The 19,422-nt window shown below is 37.0% G+C and overlaps 2 long non-coding RNA genes across 2 annotated transcripts in view; both read right to left on the reverse strand.

Annotated features, from left to right (window-relative positions):
* LOC112944524 overlaps nucleotides 1-19,422 on the reverse strand; it is a 91,098-nt gene that overhangs the window by 26,810 nt on the left and 44,866 nt on the right. The window lies entirely within an intron of this gene.
* On the reverse strand, nucleotides 695-19,298 carry LOC112944523. Its single transcript, XR_003248779.1, has 3 exons — nucleotides 19,216-19,298; nucleotides 16,635-16,716; nucleotides 695-1,046 (listed from the first exon to the last, which is right to left on the reverse strand). It is a non-coding gene; the product is annotated as an uncharacterized LOC112944523 (long non-coding RNA).

Raw genomic sequence — 19,422 nt, forward strand, 5'->3', positions numbered from 1 at the left:
CCCTGCAATTTTGATGGGAAATGTTGTAAAAGATAAGCTGATGGCAACAGTATAAATAACTAATTATTTCTTTGGATATTGCAAGTTTCCTGAGGCAAACTACCAAAGCAAAGAAGCCTTATTCTTTTTTCAGCATTAATTTATCAAAGAACAAGTAGTCCATCTTTTTCTTCTCCAAATTCCATGAATTTTTTCCTCCTAAAAGGCTCAGAGATGGACTTTTGATAACTGTGAATTAGCATTAGTCTCAGTTCCCATAAATTAGCAGACTTCATAGCACTGGGGTAACAACAGGTCAAAACAAATGCAGAAGAGCCTGTTCATGGGGAGACAAACAGAAATGTAACCGTAATGGCTGTACATTTAACTAAGTGACTAACTGTTGTAATTAATCTAATGCAAAAAGGTAGCAAGCATGTTCTCATGGAAATGGAGTGCACAGAACTGACCTGTAAAATAGTGGCAATGTGCCCARGAACAAGTCATCCATTCAGCATTAGACTGCGATTACGATTAGAAAAACGAAGGGTGCTGGAGCAGAGGGGGAATAGACCCATCTGCAATCTGGTGGTTGGTCCTTCCTGTTGCCATCAAGAAATACCTCTAATGAAGAGGTCCTATCTGCCATTTAGTGGACTAGATGCCATCTCCTTGCAAAAGTGAGCTACAAAAACCACCTGGGCTGAACTTACTCTTCATTATTCATTAACAGACAGCAAAAATTTTTTCGGGTTTGAAGGAGCACAGAGAGATAAGAAAAAGTAGAAAGTAAAGCATGAGCAAGTCGCACAATTTACATTTAGCAAAAATGACAGACTATTTATAGAACAAAACAATGTAAATATGCATCCTAAAGTCACTTTTCAGTGTTATAAGTTGTCATACTTTCCCCAGAGATACTGCAAACAGAAGCAGCAAATCTGTATGATCATAGATGACAGAGCTACAGGTATCACCCAATTAAGAATGGAAGGAAATCTCTCCATCAGGCAGTCCAGCTATTAAGATGCACTTCACACTGTGGATGTGTCTGAGAAATTTGCAGTCTGTGAAAGCAAAGGTGAAGGTCAAGGAGTAAGCCACAGAAACCTGCAGAGTTTGCAATCAACATATGTGGAGCTGATACGTTCTCATATTATTCCCAGAAAAGATGCCTTTTCTTCCCATAAATGTGGTCACTGCATTGCTGATCATGAGAGTTTTGTAGTACAGTGTTGTGAGGTGATTTATAAACTCATCCTTTCAAGGCAGTTCATCAGGGAATTGAAGTAGCTAAGATGCTCATAGTCACTAGTCCTGAAGCAGATCTGACAGGCAAAATATCAGCCTTCCTCAAAAACTTTTTGCTCTGAGGTATCTGCTATAAACATCTTTGACTCATCTGTAGTCAAGCGCAGTACTGGTGTAGCCTGTCTGGATTTCAAATTCCCTTGCTAAGTCACCTTTCCATCACACCTTTTCATCTTCCAGACAGACATGGGCTAGAAAAGATTCTCRCTTACCCAATAAATTATCAACAATATTTTCCAATTAAAAGTGAGTCACAACATGATTTGTATGAATGTTCATACAACTCATTCATCATGTTCACTCCTGTATGAATCATGCAAAGCTACTTTTCTCTTAGAACTATTTTCTTATAAGACATTGTTTTGGCATATACACATCTACACATTTCTCAATTATAATTATATGAGTGGTTTTTTTGTTTTGTTTTGTTTTTTAAGTAGAGCTTTTATTTTGAAGAATGGAGTAACTCAGAGTTCTACTTTCCAGATAGGCTACTCAGCCTGGATAATAATAATAAAACCTTCACAAGGGCAAGCAATTGTTTTTCAAGGTCATCCTCCCCGTTGACAGTATAGGGATAAATGTCACAAATAACACAAGCAGCACCGCATTCTGGTAAAGATCAAACAGACAAAAACTAAGTAYGTAAGTAGGTAGATGGACAGATAAAGTATCTTTATGCCTGGAGTCAGAACAAATGAATAAGAGTGGTGGGTGCTGTCTGGAGAAGCCTGGCAGCTGCTGTCCCAGTGGCAGCAAGAACTGASTGCTGAGTAGCCCAAGCCTGCAGCCACAAGCAGGTGCCTCCAATCAAACCTTGAGGCACTTGTTATCTCTTTAACTGCCTTATTTTAAYGCAGGACTTGGTCCACATGCACTGCAACTGCTAGGTATTATCCCAGCACAAACTCCAGGTCTCTCGGTTTGCACTGACCTCTTCCTTTTGCTAAAGACCATATTCATTTCAGCAAGCCCAAGGCTTGTTAGTAAAAATTAACAAACCGGAATATCACCATGTGTCAGCTCTGCTTCTATATACATCACATGAGAACTTCAGTCATAGCAATGACATTTGTATTCTGGACTTCTCAGATGAATGGAAAGACACGTTCCATTAAGAGTCAACTTATTTTGCTTGTTGATCGCCTTTGTTTAAAACGCTGCAACGCAAACCAAGCTGAATTACTTCAACAAAGCTGAAAAGGCAGTAGATTGACCATAGGATGACTGAATACAGACTGCTAATTTGCACCCCAAAAGCACAGCATCCATAGGGTGTGCAATGAAACTATGTGGTAGCTGCACATAAAGAGCACAGATGTAAATCAAACGTTTTCCACAAGACTCGGAACTAAAGTGATGGAAATCATTCCAAAAGGACAAGTTGGATGTTAATATGTGAAAGATTAAAAACCTCTTAAATAAATGCAAGAAAATTCTCTCAAGGGCTATTAAGCAAAATGGTCTGGATGTAATATTCTACTTGAAAATTTCTTAAATTGCAGATGAAAAGAGCAAAGAAATATCAAGGTGCTTGCCCTGCTTTTGCATTCTTTCTCCAAGCCTTTGCTACTGCCTGTTGTCTTTGTTGATTTCTCCAGAGTCAGCTGGACAATCTACTTTGGACTGATCTATTGCAGACATCCTTTGGCTCTTGGAGCTCTGCTGTTTGCATGCAGTAAGACAGTTTCACCCAGGAATAAACATGTATTCAATGTTTCAAAGGAAAATAGAAAACTGTAAACACTCTACTCAAAAATGAGTATAAAGCTACCTATCTTTTGTTGTGTATGGAATGAAAATAAGATGAGAGAGAAGGAAAAAGGAGACTAATAATAGCCAAGGGACRCAGTGGAAGTCAGCCTTTCCACAGTATATAAGTAAACAAGTATCAGGTTAAAAAATAATAATAAGAGAGAGATCGAGGGGGGGAGGGGGGGCGCAGAGAAAAATCCTCATATTTCCTATATGGAAAGCCATTACTAGATAAAGAATTTTGAAAGTACTTTAAATGCAATTTAAATTTCCTGGGCTATATTCATGATACTACCCAATGTGCAGTAGCACTCCGAGATAACAAGTGGGCTTCTGTTGTCTGTAGCCTTGTAAATGAAATACGTGGGAGATGAACTGACTCATACAACTTTTCCAGGAAATCTGGGAAATTAATGGAGACCACCTTAGCCTTAAGATAGTGTTCTCCCAAACAGCAGAGTAAATTAACTTACATAAGAGATTGACATTGCTATTGTTAGACTACTTTGAGAACTCCAGCTTCCTCATTTAAAGTTAACTTGCTTATTTAAACCACAAAGCAATTTATATATAGACATACSCTTAAACGTAAGGCATCTTTCCTCACTATACAACACCATTAAGACCCTCCAGGATGTGTTTTACTGGCCTGTTAATACAAATCTCATAGAGAACAGGACCAACAGCCTCATGTATCATATCAGACCTTGACATATATGTTAATAGACCAATAAAATACACCCGTAGCATCTTCATGTTATACTAAAACACTCTACATATTCAGTAATTTTTGTATCATCAGTTCTCAATCAATTATTAAGAACTAACATAATAAATACTCTGTGGAGTAAGGTGCAATAACATGAGGAAGAAACAGTACAAAATATATTTTATCATCTTCTCTCTACAATTCCAGGCTTTGCAGCATGCTACATATTTATAAGTGCTTGAAGTAAAGTAAGATTGAACTATTCAGCTCTAAATCTKCATACTCCATGCACCAAGAGATTGCTTTGTTCAAATTAACAAAAGAACAGGCTTTCTTATATGTATTTGCTTGCATCAGGTTCTCTTAATCCTAATATAAGCAATTCCCTTCTGCATAGAATCAGTAGTTTCATCCTTTGTATTCCCTAGCTGGCTCAGTATTAGTATTAGATAACAGAAGTATTTTCACTAAAAAGACATTGTAAGCCTCTTCAGGACTAAAATGGATTTTTAAATTTCAATAGAGAATATTTACAATCTCTCCAAATAAAATTAGCATGTAACTAAAATGGAGACGGTCCATCACTACGAAAAGCAAAAGCAATAGTCTGGACTTCACTGATCTGGTAATGATAGAAATCCTGGCGGCTCTCTCCACCTCCCACTTGCTTAAAAACAGACCTGCAGTTGAACTTCCAAAACATGGACTGAATGAATGCCGCTATTTCAAGCCTCAGCAGGAAAATGTTCAAAGGCTTAAAGATTAACTATAAGCCTACAATTTAACTGAGAACTTTGGACATAATATTCTCAACTGGTGTAAGCTGGTAAATTACCCCTAAAACCAACAGTTACATGGATATACATTTCAACTCCCCAAAATTCCAAAGGAAAGAATCATAAAAAGAAAAAAATTCTACATCATTAAATTTATCCACTCCATTTACAAMATCAGAAGACATCACATTCGCCTTCTGGATAGTAACAGAACTTATTTTTTTTTTAATAGCAGGTGTAAATTAGATTTGTAAAGGCAAAACAAGACATCATAATCAACAACAAAGAAAAATTTTAGAAGGTCAGAAAGTGAGGAGATACAGATGCACCCTTTCACTAATAATGCCTTTGTTTTATCTTTTCCCAGAGAGTGGAACCTACCAAAGAACACCTCGCAGACTGAAGGTGCAGCGCTGTATGCGACTCCTACRTTTCAAACTTAGGAGAATGACAATGTTGATTAGCAACCAGTGCATTCCCAAAATCTCCTAACTTCCAGGGGGCAGGTAAGTAGATGGCTACCTTAGAAACTCCAAACTTACCTGCAAAATGCAGGTAGAATCACATCCTTTTTAAATAAAAAGGCTTTGTCTTAAGGATTATATTAGCTGTATTTTTTAATAATTCTCATTTAAATATATTTTCCCATATAGAATAGAATAAGGATTTATGAACTCAAATCTTTTTAGCATTATCCTAGTTCGGATATGTTTTCCTTATCTTTGTTACAGCACCTCAGTAGCAGTCTAAATTTTTTGTCATGCCTATTGTCCTTTTGCACATCAGCATGGGGAAAATGACATTTATTTACATGCATTGCGGTATATATGCATTTTTTCCTGACTAAATTCCACCAATTGATCCTTCCAGTCATCTATGGGTTTTTTCAACTTCCTGAAAAAAAACTTTCACAACTACTGCTTTACACTGATGATTTCAGTTCCAGAACCCTTTCTRAGCATAAACAAGTGTTTATTTTGAATTCTGTATTTATGACTATGAAAAAAGATGTTAGGCGTGCTCCCATTTGCTTCTCTGAAATTTATTACATTTAGTCACAAAGTTCCATGCAGATGAGAAGGCATTCCTAGAAATCAGAGGTTGATACATTAAGCCAGCTATTGTCACTTTACAAATGCTGATTTATTTAGGTTGTACATGTTTTGTATTTGTATTTCAATAAATATTGTAGTTAAATACAGATACAGCAACACTGCATTACAAGACAGCCAAAAGCTGTCTCATGAAGTTGTGAAGAATTAAAAATCAAAACCTACATAAATACTAAAAGAAAGAGGAAAAGAACCAACAAATTCATGAGTGTCAGTTGAAAGATTATTGGGTAGCCTTTCATTTCAAGGAACAGTCCTTCTATCTACAGGAAACATAGGACACATGGGAAAGAAGAATGCTAGGGGCAAGCAAAAGTTAGAGGGGAGGAGAGCACAAAATTATCATCACTTCAGTAAGGAAATACAACTGAGGGCTATCAGCAGCTATGAGGGGAGGTGAAAAACATCATTCTGCTGCCATTCACCACGCTTTGCTCACGTCAGAAGAGTATTTTAAAATAAAATATCAGAATAATTATGAAGATCATCTAAATAATATTTTTATTCCCTTATCACTGAATCCCTTATCCTTTGATCACTTATCGTGTGAATTAAGTAGGAAGATACTTATCAATATATGCAATCTCATCATTCCTCCCCCAGATTTATGTGGTTGAGTCTTTACATCCTGCAGGTGATAATATTGCTACAAAAAAAGCGTTTTGTTGTCTCCTGTTATTTTGTTGGCAAAATAAAATTCATATTTCATTTTCCAAAAATAATGTGTAACAGGAAGTCATGATCAAACTTAATTTGACATTATAGAATACGGAGATAAATAATTGATTTTAAAAGTCTCTTGCAGTGCCATGTAAGAGTGAGATTTCATTTAGGTATATTGAGTGTTCATGACAGCACTACAGTATTTGATTTCCTAGTAATTATCTCAGGAATATTTTGATGCATGCATTTAGTTCATATCTATGTGATCAGTGAACCATTTGTTGCCATGAAATATCTTATAAAGTAGAAAGGCTCAGAACTTGGTCTATACAGAAATGCACATACAAGTGTGTGTGTGTGTGTATATATATATATATATATATATATAAATGTTGATTAAACTGAGAAGCCTATTAGAAACACTCATAAACCTTTCCCCTCCAACCCAAAGACAACTAATTCCAAGGACAAAGAGGTTAATAATTTGATTAGGCACAATAGTTAAATTAAAGCATGTCAAACCTAACCAAATTGACTAAGCTGCATTATGGCTATTTTCTTATGGAGATAYTGCCCAATGAACATATCAAATCCATTGCTATGGAGTATCCAGGCCATAACTTAGGTGAATTTTGAAAAAGAAGCATTTATACTGATGGACAAAGGTAATGAAGGGGAAAAGAGTAAAAAAAAAAATTGATGGAAACTTCCTTTGGGGACTACTAAACCCCAAATCATCGYTCTTACTGATCATTTTGATGCAAGAACTTCCACCTAAATATCTGGCACATGTGAACTCGCAGATYACTTCCCAAATTATGAGCTAATTGGGGGATAAAGAGGAGAGGGAGAGATGAGAAGCACAGGAAATTTTCTGTTTAAATACRCTGCCTGATAACTGTCCCATTTCCTTCATCTTATCCTGAAACAGAGGAGTTTGATTATGCTACAGTCAACAGCTATGCTACAGAACTAATAATTTCTGTGTTCTAATAAGAAAGTTCTACAGAATTATGATTGCTAGCTGTAAATATTTATAAAAGAGAGGAGCAGATGGCAATATCAAAGAACAATCACTTGYCTTTTTTTCACATAAATCAGACTGCGTCTTTTATATAAGCAAAAAGCAATGTTTATATGCTAAAAATGGATATTACAGTCATACATTGTGTTTAAAAAAAAAAAAGTGAAATCGGGCTTAAAGGCATTCCCTAGGCTTTCCTGTATGTCCTTGCAAAGGAGTAAAACGTCAGCCAAAGTAACTGGCATACTCTAGCAAAGCATCAAAGTGGTGCTTTGTGGACCCAGAGGAAGCAGAGCAATTGCCTTTCCCTCCCCAGCATCCCCATGGAAAAGGAAAGCGTGCTGAGGACTACAGTCAGAGCGGAAGAACAACAGTCAGACTGAGCCGTGTTGGGCCTCTCACCCTGTTCTGCTTGTGTGCTGTAGTCTGACACAGCTGCACCASAAGCAGCCATGAGACATGAAGCATCACACAGGAAAAATAAAGCTCTACTGCAAAAGTAAATAAAATAAAGAACTAAATATATTTGGGGAAAATAATTGGGGAAAAGTGTTTATAGTTATTAGAACCCTTCATCCTATTATACATATTGTAATACCCTGCAATTTTGAAAACAAACTTATAAGAAAAAAAGATGTTATAATCCCACAACAAATTATTTCAGGTGCCTGAAAACTTGCAGTACTTACGGCAAATTACAGCATAAGAAATTCCTGAGCAATGATTTACAACGAGAAGCTGAGTAGCTGAGAAAACTCTAATGTAGAACAAAAATGAACGAGAAATATGTATTTGTGGGAAGAACCAAAGAAAATGAAAAAAGTAAAAAGGAAGACTGCAGAAACATATCATGGAAAGAGAATAAATGGAAAGAGAATTCTATTTTTCCCAAACTGCATATACAATTTTTTTTTTCTCTGAAAGAGCAATAATAAAACAGTGACATTGCTAGAGATCATCATCTTCACGTAGCTAGACTTTACCTAATATTAGCTTATGGTCAAAATCTAACAAAACACTAAAATCCATATTTCTGCCTGAGTGACTATAGTGACTTTCTAGCAAAGTTACTTCCTTAAAACTTAGGATTATCGTATCCTAAGTATATTATAGTAGTAGGACTATGAACACATTTAACTTGCAAACTTGGTAATCCACGATTAAAGGCTAATAAGGGTTAAATATTTTATTTTAACACACGTTAAAAAAGGATGTCTAAAGCAGATAATCCAATGAAAATGCATTCAAATGAAGCAGCACCATATTAAATTATCACAATTATTATTAATTATTTGTTATTAGTAACAGACGCAACGAGCTGGCAACAGATGGTGAGATATGGCAAAAGAGAGATAAATTTCATACATTCACTTTTGGCAGTGCTCTGCCCAACCACACCATCTGTGACACACTAGAAACACTATGGGCTGTACCATACATTTTGCAAAGATACAAATTACTTGACTGCTTGCTTTTCCTGTCCAAATTCCATTCATTTTTTAAGATCACAGAATTTCAAACAAAGTAGTTTTTAATCAAATGCACTTTGCCCCAGGCTCCAGCGTTGTTTCCAAAGCCGGGTGCTGCAGGATTTTGGCTGTGTGGTTTTGCACWGCCCAGCTACAGGATCTAGCTCAAGTTCTTACTCGCAGCAGATTCTCCATTGGTAACATTAGGAGTTTAAATTTGCACTTTGGGAATCATCCTTACTTTACTCAGCAATTAATTTCTAAGTAAAAATTATCACTCTATTTAGAGAACTGATGGGGAATTAACGTCCCCCCCTCCCTCATTGACACTTAGACTCGAGTTTCAGGACAGCATTTAAAGTCTGGATGTTTGTTTTTCTTTGCCCTCTGCTTTGGAATGAAAATAAGATCTTTCTACCATATAAGTATAATGGATTGTGTAAAAAAAGCCATTTCATCCGACCACTATAGCTCCATAATGCTTTTTAGCTTTGCTAAAACAAGCATTTATGCATATAGATGAAATTTTGCATCTCTTTACTTAAAACATTCGTAGTATTGGAAAATTATATTCTACATACATTTCTGTGTAATAAGATTTGGAAAACAACCGTATTCAATTCCTAGATTTTTTTTAAATAGGAACTACTCTTTATACTTAGTCTTAGCAGCACTCAGATTTATCACTGTATTTGCAAATAGCAATAAAGAGTATTACTCTAAACAGTTTCATTCTTGATTTTTTTTCCCCCATCTCTAAGCTTCAAAAGACAAGTTATTGCATCCACCTATCTATAGTAGTGAATTGTGCAGGTAGGGGTCAATATCTGAAAAAGAAATTACTTTTGTCTACTTTGTAGTTTTCTCTCAAGGTATACTGGTCACAGTATACACTTAGTTTATAAGAAAAGGACAAAAATTAAACRAAGTTTCCCCCCACCCATAAAAGCTTGCCTTAGTTGAAAGGAGGGAGATGCTGATGAAACACAAATTTTAACAGAGTCCTAATGCYTTAGCATTTTTCTTTTTCTGTGTCTTTACTAACACATTAAATATATTATAGGTCTTTCCTTCAATAAGATCACAGTACTGAAAATACTTGTTTAATTGCATGATGAGAATACCTYATAACACTTCTTCTATCAGAACTGACTTTTTTTTCATTCCATCTTCATTGTCAACTGATACATTTGTAAAAATATATATTTTGTGTCCTTTCCCCTGAATCTAATTCTAGTAGTTTGCTTTTATTTTGTTTTTCTTAYTATTTCTTGCAAGCAAAACCTGAAGATATAAGAGAGATCCAAAAAAAAGTTTGGAGAAATAAAAATTTCTCCTTTTATCCTAACTGTTTCTTGCTACTTATGAAGAAAACAAGGTGAAAATGAAAGAATTTAACCAGACTAAATCAAAACATACTGTGCAGTGACTTTTTTAGGAGCTAAATATCTAAATAAAATATAGGACATAGATCAAACTCCTTTCATTTGACACAAGAGTTCCCAGGTAAATTGKGCCTGTCCCTTCCAGAAGGAAAACCCCTGGCAGCATTATTTGCAAGAACAAGATTGCTATAGCAAGTAATCAGATCTGACTAGATGAAACAGAACCTTTACCACCAAAATACAACATCAAAATATCTTTAAAGAACTGSAGCAAGTGATATCTGCTTAGCTTTCTCAGGTGTGTGCCACAGGTTCAGACAGTATGAAGAGAACTCACTATAAATGCTTAGAAAAGATAAATATTTTATTGGAGACTGCTGCTTCCTCATAACTGCTTACAATATGAAGATTTTTTTTTTTTAAGAATGTATTGATCTGAATGTTTCTGAAAAGAAAATATTCACTTTGGTTCAAAAAAAAAAAAAAAAAAAAAAACCACACACACCACACACCACCACCACAACCCACCACCCTCATTTCTCTTAGCAGAAGTCACTTATTTGCCACTTATGTGTTAAAAGTGACCTGACGTCCTCAAGTGACCACTTTCCATTGCCCTTTCTCCTAGAGTGTTTCTTCATCACCCTATTAAGGATACTGGTATTTCATGTAATATCTCTACATCCATATTTTCTTGTTTAAAAATCAATAAATAGTGGCAACAGGAAAACCTTCAGGATATAAAATAAAAACAAGGAGTGATGTCATCTCACAATACAGGAATGCTCAGATTTACATTTATTGTTCTGTACTAAAGAAAGTCCAAGAAAGGCCTGGAAGGTAAGAGACGGCACTGAAAGAGAAAGTTGGGGTCATTGATTCTTAAAGAATTTTGCACAACTTTGACACCAAATCATAACTGAGGTGGTTAATGGAAGAAAGGGTGATTCTAACCAGGGTCGGGCACTCAGGAGAGAAATCAATAGGCAGACAAATCAGTTTCAGTCAAAAACTAAAGACAAATGAAAAAGATGACTAAGAGAAGAAGGAGAAACACTCAAAAAGCAAGAGCATTTTGATAAATCCCAACTTCTGAAAACTTCCTGTTTCATGTTTCTCGTGCCCCAAATAAAACTTTGAGGTCTGCTCCCAACTGGCAGTTCTCAGTGGAACTTAAGGATGTTAAAGGCAGAGCAATTTATCTGAGTTTGGACAAAACAGTGGCTCATTATTAGAGCATCCATCCCTTTCGCAGAGGGAGGTTTTGTGAGTTCGGACACAAAACATTTGCTGTTTTGGGTCATATTTGTTGCATTTWAWWWTWTTTTTTTTTTCTGTATCTCATTTCATTYGCATTTTAAGTTGAAAAGAAAAAAAAGTGGGGGGAATTTCTGCATTTCTTCCTCTGCTGTGGTTTCAGTGCATCAGACATGATGTATTAGAACCAGATGAACAATTATGAGAGCTAACAGAGAATAAATTTCAAACCATAATAGAAAATGCAATCTTTATGCTCAGCATGCACGGAACTGATACCACAAGCTATAGTAATTGGGGAAGAAAAAAAAACAGAAGACAGGAAGAATTTAGTGATGCACAACACGTTTGCACACCTTTAAAAACATTCATTTTCTATCATGCTTAAATGTTCAGCACAAAAACAGAATTAAGGCATTTCCCAGTACTTGGAGATCAAGATCCTATTTTCTCAAACATTACCTATYTTCCTCCTCTTTCTCACAGTCTTAAGTATGAGTTCTTGTATTGCAGGAGATGGAAAACAAGATCAGGGTAAATATTACTGTACTTGGAAACTTACGAGATGATCAGAGTGCTGAATTGCACAAAGGAAGTGAATATTGAAGGTTTTGTTTGCAGTCCCAGATACCTGTGATCTTTGTAATTCTAGAGTTGCAGAAAAACCCTACTCACCTACAAAATGAAGACGACAAAAACAGGATACTTTCCCAAAAAAGAAAGAAAAAGAAACTGCTACTGAAATCAAATTCAGCCTTTTCTTAGCCCAGCCATTTAGCCTTTCTTGCTAACATGATTTGTCTTAAAACAGTCTATATATTCTTTTGATTTTCAAAAACATGGCATTACTAAAAGAAAGGTCTTTAGCCGCCCACCAGTCTACTACTAGGCCACTGTGCCAAGTTGCCACAAGTTATCTTTGGGTGATTTTCAATTTATTTTCCTATATCTTTTTTTTTTTTTTTTTTTCCCCTTTCTTATAATCATATCATGTTTCTGTTCCCTACTGGTCCTACAGCAATCAAGCAAACTGCATCTGACCATGATGAGCAATTGAATTTGACACAACTGTCCTAATCCATTATATTGACATTAGGCTTTTAGGCAAAGACAGTTTTGTTAGAATAGTGTATGACCTGACCAGACCTCTCTGCTCTACAGAGATAAGCTAAACTTTGCTCATAGAGATGATGTGAACATATGTAGGTCTTTTTTTAATAACGTTTATATGGCGGGTAAGTATTCTGACTTCTGTAATTACAACTATTATCCTTTCACACATTAATTAGGAATTCACAGTTCAGAAACCTGCCACATCAAAAATAACCACCAATCATTATTCTTACTGTAACGCAGGAAATCAGTTTAACATTATACTAACCTGTGATGTAGGGTGGTATCTTTAAGGCTATATGGATAATTTTAGAGCACCATTCTGCTTGAAAAATTTCTTCCATGTCATCTTTTAATGGAAATCTATCTAAAAAATACATAGAAAAAGTGACCTTTTCCTTGTTAAGTTCTACAGTCAAAACTAGAGTGTTTAAGAAGAGCACAGAGAGCTCATCATCTCCTGCAGAGCTTTCCTACCCTGCCCTCCTATGCTCTCTGTGCTGGCTCAGTAGCAGGCTCGTGGCTCAGAGTGACACAAAAGGATACATGGGCTAGAGGGAGAATAGTGACGGGGGATCTTAGCCAAAGCTTCCCATAAATCAGTGTCCTTGGTGCGCAGGGAGTCTGCAGGACATTTAGTTACCYAAGGACTGTATTGCGTAGGCTCTCTAGCCAGTGAAGGTTTGTTTTTAGAGATGTCAGGCAGGCTTTTGTAAACAGACAATTCATTCAACACACTGAACTCTTAACATCTCCTTGCAGAATCTGTCACAATATTTTCTTCTTTAACAGAAATCTCACTGCCATACCTTCTGCATGCAATTCTTACGTGTTCATATAAACACTCTATATCTCACTTCAGATTCCACACTTTTTTCAACTGTTTCTTCTTCACTCATGCTCATCTTCTATCATCTAGAGTACAGGTCTGGCCAGGCTTATGGACAGTCAGCTTACCTTCATGCTAAATAAAGTTCCAAAGGCACATATATATATATATAATATATATATTTTCTCCTATGGTTCTTCCATTTGTGATCTATCTTCAAAGGAAGATTTAGAACAATTATTAGAGAAATTCATAAGAATAAAGGCTGCTAATTCCAGGAAAATCAAGATGATGACAAAAACAAGTAGCAGTTATGAGATGGACAACAGGCACTGCCCAAGCTACGTGTTCTCACTCAGGGCCCTGCTGTACAATTCTGCTCTCTGTGACTACAGCATATTGTGGGATACAGAAGTCATGGATTGCATTCCTATGCTTACCATAGACTGTACTGCACAGTCCTATACATGTAATATATCCTCACTGAACCCCATAAGCAAAACTGCRTATTACCTACACCTGAGCAGAACCATCAGCTTGGTAGAACCTTGGCTCTTCATCTGTTCATCTGAGAGGCAATTTTCAGCTGGGTGTCCCCTCTCATATATGCTGTTCTTCCTCATCAAACACTCTGCAAAATTAGAACTCCCTGGCTTCTGCTACAAATGTTTCTCACCGGGAAATTACCTTTTCTGAATGCGTTCAAAATACATCATTAGTAAATTTGCCAAAGCAAAACCTGTGTTAAGCTTAACAGCTTCGTTGCCCATTATATTGATATTTCTTTCCTTTTAAAGCAGAAACTGATTTTCCATAGCAAAAATTATACTGCTAATTATTTTTCTCTAAAATTCTCCTCTTTTCAAGCCACAAGAGGAAAAATTCAACAACCTAAAACTTACACATCCAAGAAGTTTTCTGCCTTGTACTGYGTCCTTTCTGTATCCCTATTCTGGGTAATCCCTTAATACGTTTTTCATATGGCTTGAATACAACATGAGATCTGTGGAGACAGCACCAGTAATGCTTTGGTTCATAMAGAACTTAAAATAGAAATATTAAATTACAAAAATATTTAGTTTTAAAATGTCAAATCATATAGCTTCAATTTATTCTAATGAATAAATATTCAGACAGATTGACAAACAGACCAGAAAGCAATGTATGAAAAAAGCATCTTGTTTATACTATCTTACTGTCTTGTATAGGATAGGTATTTAACAAATTCTAATTGATGTGAAATATGCCCTACACCCTCTATCAGGCTCCCTTAGCAAGTAAAAATATCGCCTCACAAAAGAAATGTAGCTCTTCCCTCATTTGTTTTGGGAAAATTATCATCATTAAGAATTAGAATGTGTCATTCATTCTTATGGCAAAGCAGTTTCATGGAGTTAAATCTCAGAGCACACCACAACATGCTTCATGGCATCCTAATTGCAATGTTTTCAGCATTCTGAGGTAGGCAGCTCTGAACACCAGCAAAAGAGCAGAAGATGAATACTGACAAAAAAGTACAAGCTGGAGAGCATGCTCTATTAACATTTCCTAGCTGTTAGATAGAAATGTCCTATGGCATATGTTGAGGAATAATAAATCTTTATATCTTTAGGCACTTTTCTCCCCCTTCCCTATTCCAAAGAGCACAAATTGACTTATCCTCTTGGTACATAAAAGGACTATTTTTCTTAGAGCAAAAAACCTGCTTGCATAGTTCACACCGCTTTTATACAAAAAAGGGAAAGTCTCATCCCAAATCAAACCCATAAGGTACAAAAAGAGAGTCCCTTTTTCTTCCATTCCTCTGACTTTAGCAGTATGAAGAGCATGAAATGCTAGGGCAATTTTGGTGAAGTTAAAAAGTTACCCAAATCTCCTTTTAAGCATATAAGAAATAAAGTTGCTATCAGTTTTAGAGTCATACACAGACATTTATTTGATTCACACATTTTAGGTAGTCTTTCTCTGTGATGGATGGATTCACACTCTACAGTTTCTATTATTCTGAGATGGCCCTTGGTGCYGAGCAGCCTACTGCACTTAGAGCATCTATTACCAGAACATGCCTAAAACAAAATACATCTATCAAGAAAAAAGTGACAGATCTACACCAAAGGATTCCCAGGGTGAGTGTACGAGAGGCATCAGTATTCTGACAATATCTGTTAGGTTCTTTGAAATATTTTTCCCTTCTTAAGTGCCTGTTTTTTTTGGTACAACAGGCCAGCTTTGTATTTTAAAAGTTACATGTACTTTCCTTCGTAACAATATGTCTTCTGATCTTTCATTACCCACAAGTGGCAGTTAATTTATATGATAGCTTTATAGCAATTCCAATTCTCTAACCATTTCTCACAACACAGATACAAGACAGCAGTATATGGAATGATCAACTATGGTTTTTTGCTGCACCGTTGCCAATTTTGGGTCTGCAAAGCCATTGRCTGGTAAAGCATTTGCCTCCTCAGCTAATCCTGTTCCTGTTGGGAATTTGTGTGGGAATTCAATGTTCTGGCTATTATGCAATCTGGCAGCTACGTTTACGAGTAAGCAAGACGCTGATATCAATGCGGAAAAAGAGAGGCCTCACTACCAAATATCAAGATTATTATGACTGATTTAGAAGAGGAATCAGCAGAGGTTTGAAAGCTTCACAGTAAATTAAGGAAATACTCAGGAATAAGCTAGAATTTCAATACTATTCTTAATGGCTTCTTTAATTTCACAGCAAATTACCTGCTTCTCTCCGCTTCTGATCATCTTGAGTTCTTGCTGATCTTTATGTCTGGAACAACTTTATTTTGCACCTATTTTGCCCACCAACCRACAACCCACAAATTAGTATCAGTCTTTGGCCCTCCCAATGCCAGAAGCTCCTCTTCTAGTTAACAAGCAGAGGAAACTACTTTCTGTTACAACATGGCTTCTAGCAGTGCTCCCTTCAAAAGTGTTGTTCAGACCTGCTGTCTTTGCAGGTGAGAGCTCAAATAATAGAGACATATAGTGAAGCATTACATAAATATTAAAGCGACATAACCCTTGTCTGAATAACACGCTCTCTTATTTGACTGGTGACTATGGCAGATAAATGAATGTCAAGGCTCACAGACTGCCTGGACCTGTTTGAATGATCCTCAAAAGCCAAAGGAACCAACTAAGCTTCAAACTGCTCTGAGGAATTTAACATGCTGACATTCAGACCCATGATTTCTATGTAGCAGGACAACATGAAGAGCATTAAGCCTGACTTACCGATAGAGCAGCTCACCACAGCATTGTGCCTTTGTGTGCACAAGTCATCTTCAGCGACATAAGTCGAACAGATGTGACAAGCCTAGTGAAGAATCAGTTACTGGATTAAGATCTGGATACGATTAAGATCTGACTATTAAAGAACATACAAGTTKATCCAATACTTGTGCAAGAAACTAAGACAAGTTTCCGTGTTTCCACATCACGGTCCTCGAAGTTGCAGTCAAGTCTTTCCCATCTTTTCGCCCATCTGTCTAACCGGCTATAAGCCTGGCCTGCCCTGGAAGGGAGTCAGTGTCATTATCCCATCGCTGTAATTGGCATGGCAGGATGGAGCAGCATGTGCAGCTCTCTCCTGGTGCGAGAGAAAGAGTGAAGAGGAACCAAAACAAGTCAGCCAGATGTCACAGAGACCCAAAGAAGGGAGCTGCAATCCAGAGCGTGAGTGAGCAAGCTGCCTGCCATACAGGGAAGCTCTGTTTCTTCCCATCCTCAAGTTTCTGTATTTTCTGGGGGAAGGTACGAAGAGATCCCTAATCAAAGGTGTTGCATTTCAGTAAMACTGAGCACTGAAACATTTTGCTTCTCATGAGCTTCCCTCCCACTCCCATTCTGTTGTTTCAATGTCAATACTGGAGCAYGAAAGAGGGCAAATAATTTAATCAAAAAAGAATAATCATTTTATTCTGACAGTTTCTTGACCTCTTTAGAAAACTTCCTTTTGGTGTGACCCTCTYTCTCTAGAAAGCCAAGTGCCACAAGCATGACAAAGTTAGCCATGCTTGGTCCTTGAAGCAAAGAATTAGTCCAAGAAGTGAGAAGGAGGAAAATTTTGTTTTGTGATATCCAGTACAGTAAGACCCTGATTTATGTAAGAACATTTGCAGTTCAGATTCTGTTTATCTAACAGGGCATGGACTGAATCATCAGTGTGTTGGAGCTAACTGGGTTTGTTCTTGCTTTATACATAGCCCATGCTCATGTACTTAAGGAGAAAAGAAAGAGGAAACAAAACAAAACAAAACAAAAAAAAAGATGAAGAAAGATTTGATTGAAGGGGCAGAAAAGCCACCATGGCCCATATTATTCAACCCCCAACATCACCTACTTTGTCCATAGTTGAATCAAATCTAATCCACCTCAGGGCTGTCATATGTCTTAGTAGATACCTGACTTCTAGGTCAATCYAGAAGCCCATCAAACCCATTATGAATCTTTTTATCCTCTTTCCTCCCACTATTTTAGGCTAACGATGCATCTSAGATTTTCTTTGCTGGCAGCCTTGCTTTTGTTGAAAGGTAGAACCTTTCAACAAAAAGGGAGAAGAGGGTTCTACACTCTCCTCCTCTCCTCTCACTCCCCAGTGCCTGCCTTCCCTCAAAAGGAAACCACGAAATTTTCTTGTCATTCCTTGTTAGTTATATAGGAAATAATTTATTAAATCTCATTCTTTTTCAGATTTCAGTTCTAGTATATAACAAGCAGAGATCATTTCAGATCTCCACAGAAGTATAATGCTCACAAACATRCAGGCTTGGCTTATTCCGATAATTTCAGAGCCCTCCATTCAGAACATACCATGTTACCTTAGATGTCTGTCCAGTATGAAAGGTGGAAGCAAACTAAATAGGTTCCAGATGGAATGGACTTTAGCTAAAGAGGGAAAGTCAGAAGCTTAACCATATGATAGACCTAGAGGCAACTCCAAAGCTGCCAGGAACTGCCTTTGGAGTCTGCCAAGGAGACAGATGCTTATGCCAACAGTGCATAGACTGGCATCATTTATATCACATCAGGCCTCATGCTGTCATGACGCCACAGTGCGAAGTACTAAGACAGCTACTATTTAAAAGAGAGCAATCACACTGCATATATTTAGATCATATATCCAGTAACAGTTTTCCTACTATATTTACCCTTAAGCTTCTCAGCATTTAAGACATAAATGAATACAGTAAGATAGGGCATGCTTTAACTCTTCAAGGAAATGTTACATGGGAAGCAAAGTACAAACTAAGCTTGAATTTTTATACCCACTGGAACTGCTTCTCAGATGCAGATTCCCCACCTGGAATGGGGAACGGCCAAGGAACAGTCTTCTTCCCACTCCCCATGCTAATTAAATTAATTTTGCAAAACCTGAACGTAAAGTACATTGAGAGCCAAAAGTTGCTAAGATCTGAACACACAGAATATATCCAAAACATAATTTGCTTTTAGCAGATTCATATATTGTTTCTAACTTCATGCTCTAGAGTACTTGGAACATCCTTCTGCCTGAAAATACATTAATAGTGACTTCAGAGGAGAGAGCCACAGCCCTGAACTACATGCACAGCAGGAAGGATTAACTTTGTTCTCTATAGCGATCTCAGCACTAAGTGTGTTAAAATCGACCTACTGCTGACCAAAAGCCTGAATAAGCATTCATAACTATTTAACAGCTGCTTGGGTAGCACGTGCATGTCCTGGTACCTATGCTATCCCAGTATTGCCATTTCATGAAGGAGCTTTTTCCTCAAGAAGCTGAGGGAACTTTGGAGAACCCTGCAGCAACGGGATAATTTTCCTAGTGCAGTACCTGGACTTCACAAGGAGAAGATTTGAATGTAGCCTTGCAGAGAGCAGACTACTCCAGAAGTCCTCAGCATCATGGAAAAACAAGATAATCCTGAAGAAAGGGAGGAAGGGAAAAAAAATAATAAAAAAAAAGGCACTGTCAGGCACAGCATAAGCAACAAGCACAAAACAGGTCGGTTTGTTTGGAGGCTTTCTGATGTTTTTCCAT

This window comes from Nothoprocta perdicaria, unplaced genomic scaffold, assembly GCF_003342845.1.
Source record: "Nothoprocta perdicaria isolate Ctin4 unplaced genomic scaffold, notPer1 scaffold_17, whole genome shotgun sequence".
In the NCBI taxonomy this organism is placed as follows: domain Eukaryota; kingdom Metazoa; phylum Chordata; class Aves; order Tinamiformes; family Tinamidae; genus Nothoprocta; species Nothoprocta perdicaria.